Source organism: Aythya ferina, assembly GCF_964211825.1.
Source record: "Aythya ferina genome assembly, chromosome: 14".
Classification (NCBI taxonomy): Eukaryota; Metazoa; Chordata; class Aves; order Anseriformes; family Anatidae; genus Aythya; species Aythya ferina.
This window is the reverse complement of record NC_140312.1, coordinates 5,109,289-5,131,210: the sequence shown is the minus strand read 5'-3', so window position 1 is coordinate 5,131,210 and position 21,922 is coordinate 5,109,289. Positions and strand designations below refer to the sequence as shown.

Below are 21,922 nucleotides of genomic sequence, written 5' to 3'. Positions count from 1 at the left end.
GAGGGTCCAGAGGAGGCCACAAGGATGATCAGAGGCTGGAGCACCTCTCCTAAGAAGAAAGGCCAGGAGACCTGGGGATGTTCAGCCTGGAAAAGGGAAGGCTCGAGGGACACCTTATTGCTTTAAGGTCCCTACCAACCCAAGCTGTTCTAAGATATCATGATTTTTCTCATTCTCTTCCAGATCACTCCTGATAATTTTACCAGAAACATTTCTGAATTTCTTCTTTTTTTTTTTTTTTTTTCATATCCAATTGCAGACCACGAAAAAGAAGGAGCAAAAATTCCTCTACAAAAAGCCTCCCTCTGGGATTCCTGTACATCAACATACTTGTACTACCCCACTGCAGAGAGAAGGAAGGAAAATAAGGCATTCCTGTCTTGATACTAAAAGCCTGTTCTACTGTTCTATAACCCTCTCTTTTGTATTTTAGGATTAAGAATCACATTTGGGTTTTAGTCAGTTAAAGAGGGAAAACAGCTTAAATATATTTTGATTCAAGTAACTACTGTATTAACGTACACATTAGTTACGTATTTTAAGGTTACAGAAGGCTTCCAATATAAATAGCTTTTATCACAGATTAGAAAAGTACTTTTGCATAGCTCTATGTAGATGTAAGAGCTTTTATGGCAAAGAGTTCACCAGCTTAAAGTGATGCATCCAAACATACAGAAAAGCACAAGTAGTGAGCTATAAAGTTATTTATATGCAATAAAGAAGTTAAACAATACTGACTCAAACAGTATTTACAAGCAAGTTACCAGAAACATTACACAATTGTTAAGCAAAATGTATCAGTATTATAATATTATCCCAAAAACAGTAAACAGAGAAAAACCTCCATTGGTTGAAGCCCTGAGGAACGCCTACCTACCAAATTTTTCAAGGCTTTCTATCAAGTCAATTTTTTTCCTGTCGCTGGACTAATTGACTATATCAGAAAGTGTTGTACTTATCCAGAGCGTAAACCAGTAAGAACCTTTACAAGATTAGGTTATCAACCAGACTTGTTTCTTATGGATTGAATTTACAGGGAATGGTTTATTGTATATGTTAAAAACAAACAAAAATAATAATTAATTATGTGTCTTAATTAAAAGTTTTTAGACCCCCAAATGCTTACTTTAATGCAACAGCTCTTCTACTAATTCACACTCTTTCTTTCCTCTTTCTCCTTTCCCACTCCCAGTCAACTCCCAGTAAACCCTGGGCAGGTTTACTATGCCCAAGGAAATTCCTCTTTAAGAAATGAATGGTGGGCAAAACGATGAGATTATAAATAGCAGCTGGGGTGAGTTCCTTAAAGGATGACAGTACCTGAGTACCCAGAATGCTAACGTTGTGAAGTGTAATAATTTCTTCTTCCAAGCCAATTAAAGGAGGTAAAAGTTGATTGAAAGCCACAAGGAAGGTAAAATCAGAACGTCTCCCTGCAGTAACTAATCAGTGCAATAATATGTGGCAAAGTACTATATACAGCTTCTCTTCTGAAATTCCTACAAATTACTAAGTTTTTCACAAACACTATCACCCTGTAAGAGCACTGCTTTTTCAGGAAAGATTTACCTTCTTTGGTCATTTGATATTTTCTCTTCCTGTGGTTCCCCAACTTAATAACCGTGTTCCAATTTTTCAAAACTAAAGCAGGTAATACTAGAGAGAAATCTCATTCAGCACAGCAATACGGATACTCCCTAGAGCACGGTCAATCACATGCACTAATTAACAGACTTGCTGGTAGCAGCAGTACATGGCTCCTTCCCACTAAAAGAGGATGACACACTTTTCCAAGGGGTTTTGTTAACGCGCACTAAAACAGCTGAAGAGTTGTAAGGATTGAAGGTTTTAATGCAAGATCCTGGTGCCCCCGTGCTCCCAGCCCACCCCTGTCACTGCTCTACCCCTCGTTAGCACTCCTGCTCTTGACAGTTTTCCCTTTCTCACTGCAATTCAAAGTGGCCAATTCCGCGTTGTTGAGGATTGCCAAGAGCAGAAAAAGCAGCAAATGCACACGAGGCCTCCTTGCTAAAGGAGTGCTCCTGGCTGTGAGGCAGGGCAGCTTCGCGGGCAGGCATCCAGCTGCTGATCGGCACCACTGATTCCAGCCACACCAGAATGCCAGGGGAATCATCCTGCCACATTTTAGAGCATCTTTATTCATCGCAGAGTTCGAGATCTCTCAGGCCCTGACACCAAGGCTAAATGTGGGTCACGTTTCACAGGTCATCATAAAATATGAATGTGATACCTTGAACTAAATGTCAAAACTTGGAGTATGCATGGAGCATGGAGTAGTTGAAGGAAATCACTGTTTTTCAGATCACTTTTCTTTCTCCAGCTCCCCTTTTAGGACCTGCTGAGGTACTCTGGTTCACTGTTGAGGTAGATGTTACGTGAAGTGATGCAGTTTTGTCAGACTAAACCAATTTTAAGAAGCACAACATGGTACTGAGCAACCTTAAAGCTTTTGGTAACTGCAGCTTTAATAACATAACTAACATGATAACTCACATCTCATTTTCAAAACAGCTTTCACCATCTGCAATTTTCAGTTGCACCAAGACAGCCTGGGGGAAGCACCACTGGATATTCCCCTGTTGTTATATGCAGTAAGTTAGTTGGTAAGGGAGAAAAGGTTTATAGAGAAATTATGACACAGATGCCCAGCACACATTCCAGACTACAAAAATTGAGTGAAGAGGACACTGAAGTACGTTTAAGTGCAAATAAAATTGTTTACTATCTTGTACTAGGTTATCGCAATTGCATTTAAGAGTTGTAAACACAGAAGAGCTTTAGAGTTTAAGAGGAGGACAGCTGCCCATTCCTACCCCAGGTCACTCAATCCTAACGTGGAATTAACACTCCTTACCCAAAGAAGCTGAGCTGAAACAGGTTGGTGGTGTCAACAGCACAAAAGATCTAGCACAAGAAATTAGATCTGGAGTCTTTGATGCAGACACAATTTTAAGCCTTTATTTGCCAGGATGGTACCCAAAGACAGGAGAATGGGGAAATGGCAAACCGAGACAGACCAGGCTGTTCGTGGAGAGGTGCAGGAGTGGTGAGGATCCGAAAGGGAGAAGAAAAATACTGAAGATTGCAAAGTCAAGGGAGGGCAAACTGTCAGAAGAGCTGACAAAAGTGGCTGATATGACAAAAGGAGGATGGAGCACTGGCTTTGGCTTCACTCAGGAACAGATCACGAGAGACAAAGCTAAATTTCCCCCAAGATTGAGTTGCACCTGCACCAATTGCTGCCTGTCTCTCCAGATTAAAGTAATGAGTGCAGTCAGGTGATTAACAGCCAAGCTAGGTGCTGGTTTAGAAAACTGTCCTGGAAAAGAGAAGGTGTGATTACCAGCAACTATGTGAGTGGGTGTGCTGCTCTATTAAGCAGGTGCTGCTTTGCTGCTGAAGAGGAATTATTATCAAAGCACTGGTGCAATTAAGAGTGCAGTCTCAGGAAAAGTTAGTGGCCTAGAAAAGGAGGATTTGGAGGAGGTGCCTGAAGGCCAAGTCATTTTAGCTCCTCTGCTATCTAAAGAAGAATGCAAAAAGACTCAGAGTGATGCTTGAGAAGGTCCATGTAATGGTAAGTCCTTCTGTTATAGCAACATGAAAGGTAAAAGCTAGAATACAAGGTAGTTAATGATCCAAACAACTCTGTAAAGTGCCAATAAATAATGTCTCTAAAATAAAGATGATAGCCTAGAACTGTCTTGAGTGGTAGGGCAGAAAAGATTTTGTTTTATTCCCATTCTTTTCTTTTGAAGGTTTTATGAAGTTGGAAGGCTGTGGTAAGATACATTTAATCAAAATAGGTAGGTGAGCAGTATTCCGAGAGTAAGCAGAAAGCTTTTTTTCCCCTTAAAACAACAACAAAAGCTTATAGCATTTCTTCACATCCTGAAATGATTTCTCTGAGACCACAGATGAATTAACTCTATTTCAAAACTAAATGCATTAGACCACTCCTGTAGCTCAAGTTTACTATTGAGCCTCCATAATATTGATGTCACTATAAATAGAGGTATTATGTTATCTACAGAAAACTTCCTATAAATATGAGCTTCTTCCGTACCACACTTTAAACTAGGCAAAAAAAACTCTTCTGAAAATCATGAAACGCTGAAAACAGTGTAAGTTAATGTTCGGATATGAGCTTAACTTCATCTGATCCAATCAGTTATTCTGAAAGAACTATTTTGATATTTATGAAGTGAATATGAAGTTGATATTTATCTAATTTTTGCCCCACACCCCTCAATTCTAATACTGGATGATCATATCTGAACACTCTTTTGAAGCCTTGTGCCTCTGACCTTTAAGCTCTTTCATTTAATCCAAAGCATCATTTGAGAATGGACTTCAAGGGCTTTCCCCACAAATATCTGATTCTAAAACTGAATAGTACATCTTGATTTCAAAGTTAATTTGGGATCTTCTTTGCTTCCCCAGCCACTTGCCTTGTGGTTTCACACCACGCTAAGCAGAACTAAGCTGGTCCTGCTGCAGTTCCTTCCTCCCCAGGACTTTGCATTTCCACTTCACACTTGCATCAGAAAATAAGGTTAAGAGACTTAAACTTGCCAAAATCAAAGGTGGGAGGAAAAAGCAGGAATGTATTTAAGGGTGCCCAGCTTTCTGTATTATAGTAGTAACCTCAATGTGGACTCACAACAGAGCTGTTCATTTGACTGAAACAAAACAACAACATAATTGGTTTTGGCCACACCTACCTAAAAGCTGTTCTTGCAAAGCAGGAAGCAAAATCTTACTTCCAACTACCATCATCCATTCATTAGTTAAATAGTAACACTGAACAAAGTCTAAAATCCTAAGTGAAGTCAAAGTACAATGATTCTTAGATAACAAAACTGTAGTAGTTCTAGAAATGTATAGGCTAATAAAGATGTTAACCTGCATTTGAAGGGTTAATCTGCAGTTCAGCTTTATTCAGAACAAAAATCATTGCTTTAAACGCCAAATAATGACCCTTTTTAAAAGGAATGCAGAACAGAAATGTATCTAAAAGATACCTATAACACCTTGGAAAGAAGTCCGTAAGCTAATTTCAATGTTGTACTTGTGTTTATGATAAAATTTAAGATTTGCTAAATAACCTGTTCTTTCAAGTATGCTTATTTTGCTCGTTCCCACTCAAAGTTACACTACCTGTTCTTTAAACAAGTATTTTCTCAAGATGAATTAAGCTTATTACTTTCATGTTCCCTTCACTGTTGACATTTTATTTAGCAAGTTATGAATTTCTATGGGAATTTAATTACATTTCAGCTTGAAGCAGAGGCAACAACACTATGTAAATGGACACTGCCCCTGGCTGGGATGACAAGGTGCAACATCTGTCTCCTCACTGAAAAACAACAGAAACTTGAACAGTTTTATGGTAAAGGTCAGGCCCTACAGAATTTCACACTTTTGAAGGGATGAGTTGGGTCAATGACTGGATTTACATTCATGACAACAAATTAGTTAATGATGTTAATCTTGAAAAATAAGGGAAAAAAGGATTCATAGGCAAGACAGGATAGTGGAGCAAGGAAGCAAACAAACATCCAATATATCCTGGCTGAACCTCAAGTGTCACGTGAAGTAAACTCAGTGTAATTCAGCTAGAGTTATTTGGGACACAGCCATAGCCACCTGTCTGCCTGCACAGCCCCATAAAACTTGGAGAACTGCATGTTGTCTTCGGTGTACCTGATACAGTTCCAACAAAGTCTTTGAAATTTTGTGCGTCTTATTTTATCTGTTTTATTCAACATGTATTAAACTTTTTAAAAACAAGTTTGATTTATTTAAAAATATTAACATATGCTATGACTCCGGTCTTCCCAACCAGTAGCAGGTATAAGCAATAATACTGAAGACTTGCATCTTACTCTGAAATACTGCTTCTGGTAATATTTGGCTACAATACCGAACTGTGCAAATAAACTAAAGTTCAGAAATGCAGGGGTAAGTCAACACCTTTTAAAAAAAAAAACACAAAACAAAACAACAAAAAAAACCACCTCCTGAGAATTAAAGCTTCTTCAAAGGAGAGGTAATCCATGCTAAAGTAGATCAGAACTAACACTACAAATATTTTGAAGCTGAATAAACAGAATTTTAAGGACTGGCCTATCTATTGAAATGCAACCTTATATTTAACGCTGTACTAGAGAACATGATTACTCTATTGAAACATACAAAGAAAAGTGCTAGAAGAAAACAGGAATCCCTACCACCAGTATGCTACTCTTAGGTAAATATCATCGGTTGTATAAACACCTATTTATTTGCTGAGTAGTGTAAACACTCTTGGCATTAATAGAAAAAAGTCTATTCATTTTTTTAATAATAGTACATAGCACTGAAAACATAAAACTGGGGGGGGGGGGAAAGGAAAATTAGCTCAAGGGTAAGACCAGAGGTTTTTCAGAATATGTATTGTGAGTTCAGAATTTACCTCCCTTGCATGCACATTGCAGCTGCTTGCACAGGCAGAATTGGAGTACCACAGGGGAGCAGCACAAGTATGATTCCTTAATACACCCCTGTGAGATCTGGGGAAAACGTCAAGATTCCTTTAACCCAACATATAGCTTAATGTTGGACTCATCTAAACTTAAAAGAAACAAACAAAAAGTCTGACTACCCAACACAAAGTCAGTTGCTCCATTCCAAGTGCTCTTTCACTCGGTATGACTGCATACATGTCAGGCTGTTAGTGCAGTAAGACTTAATGGCTTCATCAGGGAAGCAATGCTGCTTCATCATATTTTAGGGACTTCTAAAAGTAGAGTTTTACCTGATTGCCAATACAGAACCACAAGTTACCCTTCCTCTTTTGCAGACGTAGATAATGCAGTGGTATGTGAGCGTGCATTTCAACCATATAATAATGTAAGATACTCAATAAGTCAATACACGTTAGCTCATGTGAATATATCTGAAATATGGCTAATTGGATCAAGTTTAGTTTTGCATAAATAGGTGGTACTACAGAAAACTTGTAAGCTGACAAAGTTTTAATATACTTTCACAAAAATCTATAAAAAGTTCTGCAAAGCCCTTAATCTAACTGAAGCTGACTAAAATGAGACGCAACCCTCCTGCAACCTTTAAAAAAAAGAGGAGGAGGGGTGGAAAAAACGCAAAGTATCCCAGTTCATATCAACCAAGCCATAAAGTCAAAGGATATGTTTGCTGTTTTCAAATTAGGAAGGCCTGATCACACTGTGTAGAGCTACAGAGCACCTAACTGGATCAGGCTTTAAGTTTCATCAAGTCTAAAAATCAGCCAATTCACATTTTTAAAATGAGCACGTTATTAAATTTTAACCTTCAGGTATTTCAAGTGTAATAAAGGTTTCTTTGTCCTTCTTAACTGTGTGTTTATGGAAATGCAAGCTGCCCAGTTACAAGGTGCTTGCCAGGGCCAGGGAGGTTGCCATTTTCCAGTCCTCTCCTCCCCAGCCCTGCCTCCCCTCCACTCTACTCCCATCATGATTTCCCATCAGCTGAGCAACCTGCAGCCCAGTATTTTACTGGAGTACGTGCAACCCCTGAACCTTGGAAGGAGTGAGAAATTTATTTACTATCTTTGCTAGTGCAAAGCAGCGATTTTCACTTCCATGTTCAGTTGCTATGTAGATCAGTTTGGGCTCAAAAGAGAACTCTAACATGGTCAGAGCACAAAAGGGATGTTTCAGCACAAAGGTCCTTGACTGCTCCATCTTTTAGACAGATCTACACGATAACACTTAATCTGAATCATGATAATTCAAATTCCCACCCCTTACCCTGCGCAACATCTAAGGATTAGAAATACCATTTCTAAATGTTCTCTGTGTAACACAGAGTCCAGATGATTAGAATAGTTCTTAATTATCAGCAATTATACATAATTATGCCTATAGTAAAAGGCTGCTGTATACAAAACAAGCATTACTGCAAAACCAAATTGCAAAGCAAAGACTGACCTTTAACTGGTATCCCTAGAAACACTTTGGCTAGCTAATGAGTACTACACCACACTCAATCCTGTATTTTCTATTTTAATGTATTCTGAAATGCCAATACACTAAAAGACCAGTCAGGTTCACTAATTGCTTTAAGAATTTTCTTTCATTACGTTATTCTATACTGTACAAATAAGATGGAACCTAACAGATCAACTCCAAATGGAAAAATTCCATCTTAAAACATTCAGCTTCAAGTTTTAAAAATGTAAACAGATTCGAAGACCAAGGCTCAAGAGCTTTGCCTACAAACACCTCCAGAAAGATAGTAAGAATGGTCTTGTGGCCAAAAACATTAATAAACGCCAATTCTTATTCAATATCTTATGTCCAGACAATCATATTTGACAACTTAGTTATTATTTCATCATGGAAAACTATTTTGTTTGAAGTACTGCATAATTCCTTATCTTTTCCAACTGAAACCATTCTATACGCTGGCCTATATACCATGAGGATCCTTACCACACTTCCCTTTTTTCCACCTGCAGAATAATTTCCATGTTTCTGTTGCTTAGTGGGTGAAAACATGAGGTCACCATGCATACCAGTACTCTGTTATCTTTGCCTTGCAATAGAATTTAACGCTAAGAGACAACCTAATTATTTTATTTGGACATAGCTCGTTTTCAGTGTTCCTGCTATAGATCTGAATGACTATGACAAAATACTTCAGTATCTAGTTCCAAAGTACTTTGCCTTCCTAAAAATACTTAAAAGATATTTAAACACACTTGTAAATATTAGTTGCTAAACTAACTGAAGTTCAGCACGTTGCAGAATTTATTTATGCACGCTCTACCCACCTGACAGAAGCAACCAGACCACTCAGAGATCCTTTACTTCGAATGAGACCAACAAGCCCGAAATGTTGCTTCATAACCACTCTCCTGGACATTAAAGACCACTCAAGATTCCTCTGCCGACCCCATGTCCTGCTTCATCACCCTGCTCAGTTGTGTTGACAATGCTGTTAGCCAGCAGTGATACCCAGCTAGGAAAGCAGGTTTTGGTGGTGGCGGTTTCAAAAATTAATGCTTTAGTCACGTCACTGGTTGGTTTTCAGTACTCTTCCAAAGATAGTTGCGCTATCTTTGGTTGTACTGACAGCTTATGTGAGGTAATGAACAACCCGTGTAGTAGTTCCCAGCTCTGCCACTGGAAAGAAAAGCCTTCACATGCTGCTATTCTGACTTCCTACATGAATCGTGATCATACCAGAAGACACCATGGGGTTACCAAATCTATTGCTCCCAGGAAACACCTGTGCCAGCACAGGCAGCTATTGTAAAAGCAGTTCTCACATCTCCAGGATTAGATCTTTCATGATGTTCCTCAGCAAGGATTACTTTCTAGTTTTAATTATTTTTCCAAAGATCGCTTGTTCCTAAAAACTCTTGTCCCTGAAAGTACTCGTCTATTTACAGACAGACTGCGATTAAGGCAGCACGGAAATTCCTGTTTGAGTCCACAGGACCTTTGCTTTGTCAGGCAACCCTCTTCTGTCGGGTGGACAACTGTTAAAACTTGAAAACAAGAATGAACAAGAATTCCTGGTGAAAGCTTGACGTAAAACATCTCAGTGCTTTTTATTATTCAGCCATTTATGATGCAGGCTCATTGTTCTGACGGGAGATACAGATCAGACTGCATACATGCAAATCTTGCTTTGCTTTATTTTAGTTTTGAGTCTTCCTGTCTTTGCAGGTGGTGTTTCAGTGAGTTCCAAAAAGCATGTGAAAGGATCTGTCTGTGAAGTGCAGCCAGTTTTTTTTTTTTTCTGATCTCTGACCTGGAAACTGATCTAAACAGAAACTTTTGTGGGGCTCCATTTAAGCCAGATCAACTTGCAGGATCCATGCTTCACTCATTAATACACTCCAAAACATCCCGAGTAGTAAAGCTACACGGATCATCTGAAATGTGAAGTACCCTAAGTTATGGTACCCTTCGTGGTCTCTAACCATGCCAAGGGGCTGTACCCTAACACCGTGATCTATCAGTTTTATTGTTTTAGTGTGTTCTACAAAGCCCCAGCCATCAAACTGGCACTGAGCTCCCCTTTCCTCAACAGGGCTGCAAAGAGCTACAGGAGACTTTGGAGGTACTGCTATGAGAAAATGGTACAAAGCCTTTAGGACAGCCTTCAGTAAGAAGCGGCTCAATTTGCATATCAGGAACAGATAAGACATAAGAAAATCATCAAAGTATCAGGCTCCGATCACAGTATCTAAATGGCAGCCTCCATAAAATGCCTAACATGTTTACCAGTTTAAAAAAAAAACATACACACAAAAAACCTTCTTCCTTCAGAGCTCCATTACAGTACAAACCGGAATACTAACAGCAAGTATTCTATTTCTCAAGTAAACAACTATGTATACATTTTCTGCTCCTAGCCCCTCCTTGATCCCTTTGCTAAAAAAAGCCCTCTGAGGCATTAAAAAAAGGATTCATGTTGCAGTCCTACAAAAGAGAAAATGGAGTAGTTGCCAACTTTTTTTTTTTTTTAAATAAATAAGCACCATCTTGGAAGCGTAATTAGTAGCTCAAAAGGATATGTTAAGCATTTAAACTGCTTTTTCTATGGAGCCTGCCTAAGCATTTGTACTCTTTTAAGACTTCACCTGCAGAAATCACTCAATTAGAAATTGTGCGTGCAAGTCCCCAAGCCCATGCCAAGCTTCCTTGTTGAGTGGACTTCTACAACCTAATCTCAATGCCGGAACGATTCATGTGACTTAATACAACGCTAATAATCTGGCATGATATTGTACAATAAACACACCTCCAAGTGTGAAGCACCAACGCTGAAGGGGAATACAAAGCAGATGAAACCCTGAGGTGACTCAGTCTGAGCACTTTATGTATAAAGCCTTCAAAATTACACCATGAAGAAGTCTAAATTTAAACTGGGTGGAAAATAGTGTAAGCTCTTAGTACATTGAAAAAAAAAATAACCTTGATACATTGTATGCAATAGGGCAAAGGCCAACCTCTGTATTATGCAACTAGGACTGAAATCTAGAGGTAGGGTCTGTTGAGATTATTGTAATGGGGTTTTAAGGCAAATTGCTCATCATATTTTGTTATTACCTTTGACTATTACGTATTTCATCTAAGGAAAAAAAAAATAAAACCTGTATGTGACATTTATGTTCTTTCAATTATGAAGGCATTTTCATTCATAAAGGTACAGTCTGCACATAATCTTCGCTGGACATGGCCCCAGTTAGGCCAGGGATGTAACGTTACAGGCTGCACTCATGCAGCCAAAATTACATGACAAAACAACGGGGTAATTTTAGACCTCAGTAGTCTGATAGCAAACAGAACCAGGAGGCCTGCAGCCTCTGCAGCAGGGGCTGCACAACTGGAATGAGGGATTCACCACCCAGCCTCCTAGGCATGGTGGCAGTGTAAACAATAACACACACTGCACTACAAGCAAAAATACTTCACTTTTTGGTGATTGTTTAGCAAGACCATTTTTATTTATGCTGCCATGTTTTTAAAAATAGGGTTTTTTTTTTGGTCAGTTGGGAAAGTGTTTTCAGTTTGCTCAATCCTGGGAGAATTGTACCCCATTTTAAAGAATGTTTTCCATTATGCATATTGCACTTGCATAGAAAATAAGTCTTCCTAATATCTAGTACTGACTGATCTTAATGATTTTTACCTTGATGGGTACCATGCTCTTTCAATTTGTGGCCCTTTGTGACATGTTTTCAAGTCTTCATATATAAAACATCAGAAGTATTTACCTGCCCATGCAGTATTACAGTTTCATCTATCTTTATATTTCAGATCTTCCTCTAAAATTCAAGCAAAGTAAACAGCCTGAACACATCAAGACTGTATTCAGAGTTCAACTTCAAAATGCAAACAGAAAAAGGGTGCATGGTAGTATCCTTTTTATAAATGGACTGATCCAAGCGATTCAGGTGAAAAGCGAATAAAGAGTTAATCCAAATGCGAAGGGCTCCATTTCAGTAATAGCATGAATAAAACCCCCACAGAAGGCTTCATTGCTAGCAGCAAACTCCACAGAGTCCAGATGAACCAGCAGGAAGAACAGAGGGTGGATAATCCTGTAAAATTACCCCAGTGGAAATGTTGATAAATTCCCAATTACGAGACCTGCTCTAGAATGAAAGAAAAATGCAAGATACAACACAATTACCAGTCAACACTTGCACATCTTCGCATTTAAGCCAGACAAATACCACAGGTATTTCTAAATCCCTTGAATTTTGAATTAGTTACCCACTGTGGTGAAATCTAGATTAAGAAAATAAGCCCCAGAAATAAAACAACAACAAAAAAAAATGGAGATCTGCAACTCTGCTTATAAAGCAAACACCTGCCTGTGGAGTTATATTTTCACTAGTACAGTTTTCTATGTGTTTACAGAGACAGATAGCTGTAACAAAAAAAAAAAAAAAAAAAAAAAAAAAAAAAAAGAAGCAACAACACCAAAACCCAACCCCGTTTTACAGTATTTGTTCTGGCTGTATTTTCATATGACTAAATGCAAATAAAGCTGCATGTGAATTTTTACCATTCATGGAAAAACTACCGATAAGAACGCGTTCGCGATATACGTGCAGATCAAGATGGAGAGGCGGATGTACAGATACGCACTTTTTCTAGAGCTTTTTATCTGATCCCAGGCTTAAAGTTCGCCACGAATTGTGACCCAGAAGCCGTGCGGTGCAGGACCCAGCCCCACTGACCCACTTCTGCGCTTCGTGGGGCGCCCACCTCGGGAATTCAGCCCCTGCAGACCCTCCCTAAACCCCCCCCCTAGGCTCAGTGAACGAATAATCGCCTGCAGGGAACTTCTGCGAGCCCACAGCCCCCACCTCAATGCGCACCGCGGCCCCGCGGGAGGCCCTGTCCCAAATCCCCTCTGTTTATCCCCGCATGTGTGCGCCCCCCCCCATCACCCCCCCGCCCCACATGTCAGCGCAAGCCCAGCCTCCCGCTCGCCTGCATTGGCCAACGGGGCTGGCAATCAGGCCCCAAAGCCTTCCCCCCCCCACCCCCCCCGGTTTATTTCCCTTCTCCCCAAGGCGAGCAGGGCCGCTCCGGCCTCCCGGTGGCCGCCAGGCCTCAGCCGCCCCCCCCCCCCCTTTCCCCTCCGCCCGCCTCGCCCGGCTGGGAAACGGGGGGAGGTTGGGGGGGGGGGCTCCGGGCAACCATCAGGCGGGTGTCATTCCCCCTCCGCCTTTGTTTAATTATTTTTAAACTCGGTTGCCCGGTTGGGGAGAGAAAGAAAAAAAAAATAATAATAAAAATAAAGAAAGAAAGAACTTCAGGCTGGCAGATGCCACGATCCTGATTTCTCCTGATTGCCTCCCCGATGCCAATACCGCCGCCCGGCCCCTGCCCCTCGGCCCCTGCGGCCGCGGAGCCCCCCTCGGGGGGCGGCGGCGTTGTCGTTGCCGTCGTCGTCCCCCTTCTCTTCCTCCTTTCCCTTCCTCCTCCTCCTCCATCACCATCATCATCATCACCTCCGCCACGGCCGCCACGGTTGCCCCCCCCCCCCCACCCCGCGTTGAGGCAACCCCTCCCCGCTCCGTGCCACCCCCAACAACCCCCCCAAACTCTAAGGGACCCCCTAATTCCCTAATTCTCGCCATAACAACGCCGCTCCCCTCCCCCATCACCCACCCACCCCCCTCCTTAATTAATCAACCCCCTCTCCCCACCCCCTCCCACCCCCCGTCCCCCTTGAGCGCGAGCCCCCCCTCCAGGCGAGGCGCCGCGGCCGCAGCTCCCCCCCGGCCGCCCCCTTCCCTACCTGTGGCTGCAGCATCCCCGTCCCCCCGCCGCCCTCGCTCCGCCGCCTGCCTGGCTCTTTGTTTCCTGCCGCGGGCCGGACGGGAGAGCGGCTCCCCCCCGCCTCCTCCTCACACTCATTGAAAGCAAACAAGCATCATGGCGGCGGTGGCGGCGGCGGCGGCTGCGGGCGGGCCGGCCCTCCTCCTCCTCCTCCCTCCTCCTCCTCCTCCTCCTCCCTCCTCTCCTTCTCCTCCTCCTCCTCCTCCTGCTCCTGCTGCCGCCCCGCCTGCCGAGGCCGCCCCCACTCCGCGGCTGCGCAGCCTCCAGCCGCTGAGGGGACCGGGGGGGGATTTTGGGGTGGGGGCGCAAGGAGGGGGGGGTCCGGAGAGGGCTGTGGGGTGTTGGGGGGAGGGACAGTGTGTCACGAAACGTTGAGGGGGTGGTTTTGTTGTGGGGTTGTTTTTTGGGGGAGTTGGTTTTTGGGGGGGTTGTTTTAGGAAGGCTTGTTTTTGGGGTACTTCTTTTTGGGGTACTTTTTTTTTTTTGGGGGGGTTGGTTCGGGGGAATTGTTTTGGGGGGATTCCGTAGGAAGTCTGGGGGGGGGGGGTTGGGGGGAAGGTATGTGGGTGCAGAGCGAAGGAGGAGACGGAAAAGTAGATAAAAGTAGCACGTCAGGCGTATTTTTAAACGCTGAGCTGGTGTAAATGATGTACAGCAGCGAAACAGTTCCCAGTGTGAGTCCAGGAAGCCTAATTAAAGTGATCACTTGATTTAACTTTAAATTCTCCTGCGTAAGTATGAATCAAGAACGCAGGCTTGCAGCAAATGACCTCAGGCAAGGTGTGGATAGTGTGTTGAGTGCCCCTTAGTGTAGGATACCCTACAATCAGGCAATATATCCCTACAATATATCCCTTCTGTACATGTATGTACCAAATCCGTACCCCAGATCCTTTGCTGTGAGATTTTCACAAAGTGTTCGCCATGAAATGGCCACCGACTTCCCATTGGCACCCCTGCTGGAACTCACATTGCACATCGTTTTCTTATTCAATTAATGGATGTGTACCCAGATACATGGAAAAATAAAAGACATTGTTTTTAAGTGTAGTTGTTGCTGCCACTGTGTGACAAGATTTTACTGTAAGATGCAAGAAACTGCGTTAAAAGGTGGTGGGAAGGTACCATCAGTGGTGTGGTACTGGCCAAAACTATAAGTAACAATTGCAAAATGAAGTGAATTTACCTTGATTATCACACCGTTCTAATGTTCAAGCATTGGTGATATGGTGGCAGATGTGCGCTTGGTATGCACCACCTCATCAAAAGGAATAGTAAAGAAAAAAATCCCAGATATCCAACCCTATTTCTGAAATCAGAAAGCTGAAAAAGAATTGAAGCCTCACCTTTTCTGGTGTAACTGGATACACAGCTGGGAGTAAATGGTACTCTCACTGTGCAGCAAGGCCTTCTAACAGTTTAAAGGCAGAACTGAACCTGGTTCTGCTGAGGAACACCAGCAGTAACCCACGAGAGCAGCACTTTGAACAGAAAGGCCTCTGGCATGCTGCGTACCGAGCCTGCTCCTAAAACCTCCTCCTCAGAAAGGCTTAGCCCTTTGGCACTCAGTTTGGGAAATAATCGTGCTGTACTTCAGATTTCTGTTCAGCCTTATCGTATCACATATCTGAAGGGTTCTCAGATGATGAACCGTCTCCCCGCTGCACGGCGCAGTGCTGCGTTAGAGATACCTGAGCTGGCTCAGTTACTGGATGCGGCACGGGCTCTGGCAGCAGCGCTGTATCTGCTTCCAGAGGCTCTGGAGAGCTGACAGTCATTCAGAACTAGGTGAAGTAGCTCTACTGTCATTCTCCTGCACTGTATGTGTTTTCCTTCCGATAACCAGCTGTCCCACACATTCTTCAGTTAATACTTTCTAGGTCAGATATGGCCTCAGTAGACAGTATCGTTTTGCCTGGAGCTAATTCTCCAAAAGCAGTAGTAAAGTCTTTGAGTGTGTTGCAGGATTTTCCAGGAACTGCTTCTCAGCAAAGAAAACTCAGCTGATCACAAGTCTCTTGAAAATGCTTGCAGGGAAATTTCATTCCTTGGGGGTGGATGCTGGGGTAATATTACAGTAGATTTGGAAAGGTCTACTGGCAAGGACCTTCACTAATGCAAATGGAAAGCAAATGGCAGAAAATACTAGCAATTCTCAAATAAATGACATAAGCAAAAAAGAGCATTAAAAGAATTAAATCAATCACAAAATAATTCTCTATTGCCCATTATAAAAAGCTAATAGTAGATCACAGCCATTTGGCAAATTTCAAGTTAATAACTTTCTGATATTTTTACTTTTTTAATTTCTAAAAAAAAAAAAATACCAAAAAAACAACAAAACAAAACAAAAACAAAAAAAAAAAAAAAAAAAAAAAAAACACAGTGATATTTGAAGAGTCTAAAGTTATGGCCTTTTATGTTAACAGCTTTTGTTTGAATTGAATATTTGCTTGTGTGGTTTGAAGCAACAAAATGAGGTAAAAACATGTATGTGGTTTTTTTAGAAACTGTTGTGCTGCACTGAGTTTCCTGTGCAGAAGTGCTGCTGCTCCTCTGTACATATGATTAACTTTTGCTCCACATGTTATCAGACCTGTAAGCATGCAAACTCTGGAGCAGATGGCCAGTGCCGGTATCGGTATTTCTGGTCTGGGTGCCTAATGAGATCTAAGAGCGTAACGTGAGCCTCTTTCATTTTGTCTGTCTCACATGGTGGATAGGCTTCATGCAAGTGCTCTTGTTGCTCAAGGTCACAGATTCATCAATCAAAAGAGACCCCTTCCCATTAATCTTTTACCTGCCCCTGAGAGTTTCCATACATCGGAGCTGCCGTGTCTCGTAGAGTACAGTTGCCCTGAGCTCAGGATGGTGCTGTTGTTAGAGAATCCAATTAGAGCAGAAATTAATCGCTTCTTTTTAACACTGTGAAATTTACCGAGCTTTTCATTCATTACCCATGCACAAAAATACCTTTTTGCACTGTGGAGCAAGGCTTTGGGTGGCTGCCTTTGGGCCAAATCCAGCTTGTGACACACACCCAAACAAAGGTGAGCCTCCTCCAACCTTGCTGACCTTACACGTGGAGCTAGGAGGATTTGCTGTGAGTAGCTTAAAAACTCTTAACACCCCCCTCTCCCTGTCATCTTCCCTCTTTGTGTACAAGGCATGGGCTGGGGACTGTGTCTGGGAGGACTTGGGGAGGGTTGCTTTGTCCACGCTGCTGGCACTCGCAGCTGTTTTGAAGACCTGCTGCCTCCATGCCCTGACAGAGGGATGTGAAACTTGTGGTAGAGAGTTGTCTCTGTGGCAGGGTTATGGTACTTTTTTCTTTGCTTTAATGGCCATATTTAGTGAAACTGTTATCTTTGAAGTACCTATATACAGCTGCGCAGCAAAGTCTTGTTTGACTTCTAAATTCTTTGGGCTAGAAGACACATCCTTCATCCTCCATGGCTCATACACAAGGAGTGAACTGACAAGACGTCACCCTGTCATGACAGAACAAGTGCAGAGCCATCACAACTTATGAAGCCTCTGGTGTCTGTGGTTACAGAAGAGGTGAACAAGGAAATTTGCAGTGCTTTCAGCTCTCCCACTTTCTGTGCCCAAGAAATGTGAAGGAACAATATAACTGGAATATAAGGAAGCGAAAAATGAACCAAAGAAGAGTTGAATTACAGCAAAGCAGGGGAGATAATCAGGAAGAAAGAAATGAGAGGAGGTGAGGGATCTCAAATAAGAAAGCAGAACTTAGCTAAGCTCTGTATTTTCAATATATCCAGGTAGAGAGACAGGGATCAGAATTGCAAGATAACTTCCATCACTATTGAGATCAGTGGGATCGCTGCTCTGAACATGGAGCACTCCTAAAATGACAGGTAGTCTGAAATATGACATCTTAGCGCTCTCAGTTTGGACATCTAAAATCATTACATATTTGATGATTTCAGCCTTCAGTTTTATGGCCTGTTCTCCATCTATCAAATGAATGTAAGAGTGTCTTCTGTCGCAGCTGGATAATGAAGATAAATCTTTAATGTTTATTGAGCATTAAAACTTCAGTTAAAGTCCCATACAAAAAGCATCGAGGCAATTAATATTCCTGCTTTCCTCTGCATGGACTGTAGCATCCAGAAGACTTGCACGTAAGAAGATAATTGAAAACTCACCTTATGCATATCCACAACAGTCCTGAATTAAGGAATTTGAATCCTGGGATGGCACAATTTGTAGGTACTTGGCTGCAAAGCCAAGTAATGCTAATGTACATAGTTATAAATAGTTACAGATATAAATACATAAAAAGAAGGTAAACATGATGAAAACTTTTTGGATATTTCTGTCTAGAAATACCTATGTCTAATATGAATATTTCCATAGTGAGACAAGAATTTCTAACTCCTTGTCAGTTATGGATGCTAACGCTGAATTCTGCCATCACCTGAGATGCTTACATGCCATGTTTACAAGACTGCTTTAATTATATAGATACTCAAACCATTATCAGGTCTGTAACAGAGTAAAAAGTGTATTAAATTTTGTTCTCTACTGTACTCTTGCAGGTCTATGGAACATTCAGTCACTAATCTTTTTCTAGTATGTACATTTGTGCTGTACTGTAGTATTAAAGTAACAGATCAAAGAATACTATGATTCTTACTTGTCCTAATCAAATAATAAAATTTGAACATCATTAAGAGGCTGAACTGGAATTATGAACCATGATGTTGTTTTCCAGACTGTAATTTTTAGGTACTTTTAAGGAAAAAAATAAGGTAATTTTTTAATTCTTACAAATTTTTATCTCTAGGATCACCTCCTCATCTGTTTCTCCAAGAAAATGGCCATCTTCTCATATTAAAACTAAGATATTGATACAAAAGAAAAATTAAAAGATATGACCGGCACACATTCATTACGCAGGCAGAGCTCCTAGTTGCATTCAAAGCTCAGCAAAAGGAGCAAAGGCTTTGTCTTACATGGCAAGGGCTTTTACATACGTGAGTTCAGTGAGCAAATAGTGAAAATTGCTATGAAATATTTCAATTCCCAGTTATGGAGTCACAACTGAGAGGTTTAATGCCAAATAATGGCATTACTGATGTAAGATGGAGGGATTCTCATTAGTGGAAAGCCAGATGCTCATACTGCCAATTCAGCTTTTTCATCCTTTTTACCATATCCTCTTCTCTTTGTACCCATTTTGGTGTTTCTTTTCCTTCTTCTGTCAGTGTCTTATATTTCATCTTTATTCATTGTTGCTTTCTATGCTTTTCTCTAGCAACAGAAACATATTTACTTGCAAGCTGATCCCATCTGTGCTCCTGTGTTGTAAAGCTTCCCCCTGCAGTGGCACTGCGTGTCTGGTTTAGTTTCATATGACTGAGAGGAAGTTCCAATGTACAGAAGTGCCAAGATTTCAAACTGCTTATCAGACAGGCAGGGTACTTGCACTTGGGCATGGTTTAAAAATAAAAAATAAAAAAAATGAGGGTATGCAATTTTTTCTTGTGTAAAGAAATGCAATAATACCACAATATTTTGATGCTTGATAGTTCACTGAAAAGGGAGACTTTTGAAATTTTAATTCATTTGGGCATCTCATACTTGCACTGTTTCCTGCTCATGAAGCAGAATATATGGGGGACTGTAACTCGAATATGCACTAAGCTGTACTTGCTGCAATCTCTACCTTGCAAATTAAGTAGGATCAGGACTCAAAGGAGATAACTAAGGAAACCTTTGTCCTGGAGGAAATTACTGTGAATTAAAAAGTGATGGTTTTTCTCTTAATAAAAATTGAACTAATGCTCTAGTGTGGCACGAGGAAACTCTTCAGCTTTACAAAGCTACTATCTTTGAGGAAATATATATGTTAATCCAGCTGTCATGCATAAATTCTCATTTGGAGTCTGATCTAATTCCCATTGAAGTAGGGATGGACTCAATCTACTTAAATTTCTCCATGCTGTTTCATGGCTTTCCACTATCTTCATCTGTTGTATCACATTACTGTGTGTGGGTAGAGTTGCCACATTCCACCCATGACACAACTGTTTCAGTGGCAAGTGAAGTGATCCGTGCATATGGTATATGCAGTCCTTACACAAGCCATATGCTTGTAGACAGCTATCTATGCAATTAGGGGAAGTTATGGAGGCTTCTTGAATATAAAGTCCATTCGCTGTTTTATTAGAAGACTTTGCAAACTTTGTTTATCTTCACCATGACCTTACTTTTGATATTTGATAGACAGAATGAGTGATATAGTTTACCTTTTGTAAATTAGTAACTTGTTTTAATTACTTTGAATAACAATAAAATGGTTGCATGAAGCTTTGATGATCAATCTCTATCATTTCCTTGCATCAAACCTTAGGCACAAATTACATAACAGAAAATGACTTCATACATTTTCCATATTCTAGATACACATAATCTTTCTTTTGCTACCTGTTTCACATTTCCAACATGTTTTCTTCACTGCTGCATGTTTTGCATGGGAGATCATTATTTATCTGAAGAGTTTTGTCTAAGGACAGTCTCTGAATTTGAAAAACACACTTTAATCATGAGGATATGATAGGTAGCAATATTTTTTTCCCATTGGTAGTTACAAAAACTATGACTGAATAAATTTAGCTAGCAGTTAAATGTGGATATTTGTATATTTTTCTTTCATCTGAATTGACAAAATACCTTCCTTAAGCACCAGATTTGTGGAGAGGAGGAACAATATAGTATTGGCTGTAGCACATTTAAGATCACAGGGAGTATAATTAAATATTAAAAGTCAGAATCTGTTTTTTGTCATGGAGCTACACATTAGATTGCTTCCTAGATTGTTTTGTGCAGAGCTGGGTCCATTGCTCTGGGACACCCAAGGGTAGGAGTCACCTAAATGGGTGTGGGCATATATTGAATATGTGTGTGAGCTGGTAACTACAGGCTGCTTTTATAGTCAGTGGAGTCTACGGCACACATCCTTGGTGCTGTAATTTCTTTCCAAAGGATTTAAAATCACATATTGGAGCTGAAAGTAAGAAACTTGCAAGGGAGTTGTTTCAAAGGGCTGGGAGGCCTCAGTAAGCTGAACAAATGCTAAATACTCTTGCAAATAGGAGATGGTTGGCTAAGTTCTTATGGACATGCTTTCCAAAATGCTGCACAACTGAACTGCATTTGCTCAGAAAAAGATCAAAATAATTACTTGCTTCTCAGGTGATCATTGCATGTGATAGGAAGAAAAATTGTCCAATGTTTACAGCTTGTGATTGGCTTGGTGCATTAAGTTTTTTCAACTCTTTCCAAAATATTAGGCATTTTGAATAAATGCCTTCAGTAAGGGCAAAAAGCCAAGCTGAATGAGCCACCACTCTAATCTGTTCTTGTTTCCTTTGTGTCCAGAATTGTTGGATTGCAAGATTGAAAAATGGACAAAAAGTTGTGTGACAAAATTCAAAACATTTCAGCCTAATGCAACAACCTGAGACAACAGCCACCTTTTCAAAAGCGTGTCTCTCAATACAAAGCCTGCTCCCGAAGAACTGGCAAATGCTCAACAAGCACAACATGGAGACAACTGGCAGTGTGAGTCATTTTTGCATGTGATTGTTGAATGTGACAGATTGAGAATTGCAAGGAGTACGAGTTCATGCTATGAGAGTGAAGAAAACCAGCATCCGCCCGCTGGCTTAAACCTACGAATAGATGTGGAGTGCTGCAGAAGCGAAATATCATCAAGGTTTTGAAAAAAAAATGGTTTTAGAACACGTTATTTTCTTCTTTTGCTCATTTTTATTTCAGCACAGATTGTCTCTCTCTTTTCTTTGTTGTAAATGGAAAGTAAGAGCCCTTGAAACATATTTGTAAAGCCTGAATTGCTAATAGCTTATTCCCCTTTTAGCTTTTTCTCTGAGTACCTTTTGTCTTTGTTCTTCATGCTGATGCTGGATCAGCCTTTTTATTCCTTGGTAGATACTGCTCCAGCACATTGGCTAGACAGAAACAATTTCAAATAAAACTGGGGCAAATGTGGT

The 21,922-nt window shown here is 41.0% G+C and overlaps 1 protein-coding gene across 5 annotated transcripts in view; it reads right to left on the bottom strand.

Annotated features, from left to right (window-relative positions):
• The window catches only part of CNOT6 (CCR4-NOT transcription complex subunit 6), a 30,583-nt gene extending 16,575 nt beyond the window's left edge, over positions 1-14,008 (bottom strand). Inside the window, exons 1-2 of one of the 5 annotated variants that reach the window (XM_084535582.1) lie at positions 13,840-14,007; positions 11,798-12,178 (exon numbers count right to left, since the gene is read on the bottom strand). The gene's annotated coding sequence lies outside the window, so the exon portion shown is untranslated. Of the gene's footprint in view, positions 1-877; positions 984-1,126; positions 1,239-11,797; positions 12,179-13,839 lie in introns of those variants that run through there. The other 4 variants (XM_084535585.1, XM_084535581.1, XM_084535583.1 and 1 more) reach the window with 4 other exon arrangements.
• Between the last annotated feature and the right edge of the window lie 7,914 nt (positions 14,009-21,922).